The sequence below is a fragment of the Fringilla coelebs genome, assembly GCF_963513975.1.
Source record: "Fringilla coelebs genome assembly, contig: SCAFFOLD_45, whole genome shotgun sequence".
Lineage (NCBI taxonomy): Eukaryota > Metazoa > Chordata > Aves > Passeriformes > Fringillidae > Fringilla > Fringilla coelebs.
The window spans coordinates 1,092,218-1,095,458 of record NW_028167308.1 but is presented as its reverse complement, the minus strand read 5'-3'; positions in this window follow the sequence as shown (position 1 = coordinate 1,095,458).

Below are 3,241 nucleotides of genomic sequence, written 5' to 3'. Positions count from 1 at the left end.
AGTGGGTCCTGAAAATTGACACCTAGAACAGTGGCTTGTGAGTTTTGTTTCACAGGGAAAAAGCCTGTACAATGGTTCAGGGTTCTAAGGCCTTAAATTGCCGGGTGCCTCCTGGAATTCGGCCTCTCGCAGGATGCCTCCCAGACGCAAGGTGGCACCAGTTCCAACTTGGTCTGGTTTAAGAGTGCCAAGTGGGTCCTGAAAACTGACACCCAGAACAGTGGCTTGTGAGTTTTGTTTCCCAGGGAAAAAGCCTGTAAATTGGTTCAGGGGCCTGAGGCCTTAAATTGCCAAGTGCCTCCTGGAATTCGGCCTCTCGCAGGATGCCTCCCAATCGCAAGATGGCACCCGTGCCAACTTGCTCTGGTTTGAGAGTGCTAATAGGATCCTGTAAACTGACACCCAGAACAGTGGCTTCTGAGTTTTGTTTCCCAGGGAATAAGCCTGTACAATGCTGCAGGGTTCTAAGGCCTTTAATTGCCGGGTGCCTTCTAAAATTCGGCCTCTCGCAGGATGCCTCCCAGACGCAAGGTGGAACCAGTTCCAACTTGGTCTGGTTTGCGAGTGCCAAGTGGGTCCAGAAAACTGACACCCAGAACAGTGGCTTGTGAGTTTTGTTTCCCAGGGAAAAAGCCTGTAAAATGGTTCAGGTGCCTGAGGCCTTAAATTGCTGGGTGCCTCCTGGAATTGGGCTTCTCGCAGGATGCCTCCCAGACGCAAGATGGCACCAGTGCCAACTTGTTCTGGTTTGAGAGTGCTAATAGGGTCCTGTAAACTCACACCCAGAACAGTGGCTTCTGAGTTTTGTTTCCCAAGGAAAAAGCCTGTACAATGGTTCAAGGGCCTGAGGCCTTAAATTGCCGGGTGCCTCCTGGAATTCGGCCTCTCGCAGGATGCCTCCCAGACGCAAGGTGGCACCAGTTCCAACTGTGTCTGGTTTAAGAGTGCCAAGTGGGTCCTGAAAACTGACACCCAGAACAGTGGCTTGTGAGTTTTGTTTCCCAGGGAAAAAGCCTGGACAATGGTTCAGGGCCCTGAGGCCTTAAATTGCCAAGTGCCTCCTGGAATTCGGCCTCTCGCAGGATGCCTCCCAGACGCAAGATGGCACCAGTTCCAACTTAGACTTTTTTACGAGTACCAAGTGGGTCCTGAAAACTGACGCCCAGAACAGTGGCTTGTGAGTTTTGTTTCCCAGGGAAAAAGCCTGTAAAATGGTTCAGGGACCTGAGGCCTTAAATTGCCGGGTGCCTCCTGGAATTCGGCCTCTCGCAGGATGCCTCCCAGACGCAAGATGGCACCAGTGCCAACTTGGTCTGGTTTGAGAGTGCTAATAGGGTCCTGTAAACTGACACCCAGAACAGTGGCTTCTGAGTTTTGTTTCCCAGGGAAAAAGCCTGTAAAATGCTGCAGGGTTCTAAGGCCTTAAATTGCCGGGTGCCTTCTAAAATTCGGCCTCTCGCAGGATGCCTCCCAGACGCAAGGTGGAACCAGTTCCAACTTGGTCTTGTTAAAGAGTGCCAAGTGGGTCCTGAAAACTGACACCCAGAACAGTGGCTTGTGAGTTTTGTTTTCCAGGGAAAAAGCCTGTAAAATGGTTCAGGTGCCTGAGGCCTTAAATTGCCGGGTGCCTCCTGGAATTCGGCCTCTCGCAGGATGCCTCCCAGACGCAAGATGGCACCAGTGCCAACTTAGTCTGGTTTGAGAGTTCTAATAGGGTCCTCTAAACTGACACCCAAAACAGTGGCTTGTGAGTTTTGTTTCCCAGGGAAAAAGCCTGGACAAAGGTTCAGGGTCTTGCAGCCTTAAATTGACGGGTGCCTCCTGGAATTCGGCCTCTCGCAAACTGCCTTCCAGATGCAAGATGGCACCAATTCCAACTTGGTCTAGTTTGAGAGTGCCAGGTGGGTCCTGAAAACTGACACCCAGAACAGTGGCTTGTGAGTTTTGTTTCCCAGGGAAAAAGCCTGTATAATGGTTCAGGGTCCTATGGCCTTAAATATCCGCGTGCCTCCTAGAATTCGGCCTCTCGCAGGATGCCTCCCAGACGCAAGGTGGCACCAGTTCCAACTTGGTCTGGTTTAAGAGTGCCAAGTGGGTCCTGAAAACTGACACCCAGAACAGTGGCTTGTGAGTTTTGTTTCCCAGGGAAAAAGCCTGTAAAATGGTTCAGGGGCCTGAGGCCTTAAATTGCCAAGTGCCTCCTGGAATTCGGCCTCTCGCAGGATGCCTCCCAGACGCAAGGTGGCACCAGTGCCCACTCTGTCTGGTTTGAGAGTGCTAATAGGGTCCTGTAAACTGACTCCCAGAACAGTGGCTTCTGAGTTTTGTTTCCCAGGGAATAAGCCTGTACAATGGTGCAGGGTTCTAAGGCCTTAAATTGCCGGGTGCCTCCTGGAATTCGGCCTCTCAAAAGATGCCTCTCAGACGCAAGATGGCACCGGTTCCAACATGGTCTGGTTTAAGAGTGCCAAGTGGGTCCTGAAAACTGACACCTAGAACAGTGGCTTGTGAGTTTTGTTTCCCAGGGACAAAGCCTGTATAATGGTTCAGGGTCCTATGGCCTTAAATAGCCGGGTGCTTCCTGGAATTGGGCCTTTCGCAAGATGCCTCCCAGACGCTAGGTTGCACCAGTTCCAACTTGGTCTGGTTTGAGAGTGCCAAGTGGGTCCTGCACACTCACACCCAGAAGAGTGGCTTGTGTGTTTTGTTTCCCAGGGAAAAAGCCTGTACAATGGTTCAGGGGCCTGAGGCCTTAAATTGCCTGGTGCCTCCTGGAATTGGGCTTCTCGCAGGATGCCTCCCAGACGCAAGGTGGCACCAGTGCCAACTGTGTCTGGTTTAAGAGTGCCAGGTGGCTCCTGAAAACTGATACCCAGAACAGCGGCTTGTGAGTTTTGTTTCCCAGGGAAAAAGCCTGTATAATGGTTCAGGGTCCTATGGCCTTAAATTTCCGGGTGCCTTCTGGAATTCGGCCTCTCGAAGGATGCCTCCCAGACGCAAGATGGCACCAGTTCCAACTTGGTCTGGTTTGAGAGTGCCAAGTGGGTCCTAAAAACTGACACCCAGAACAGCGGCTTCTGAGTTTTGTTTCCCAGGGAAAAAGCCTGTACAATGGTTCAGGGGCCTGAGGCCTTAAATATCCGCGTGCCTCCTGGAATTCGGCCTCTCGCAGGATACCTCCCAGACGCAAGGTGGCACCAGTTCCAACTTGGTCTGGTTGAAGAGTGCCAAGTGGGTCCTG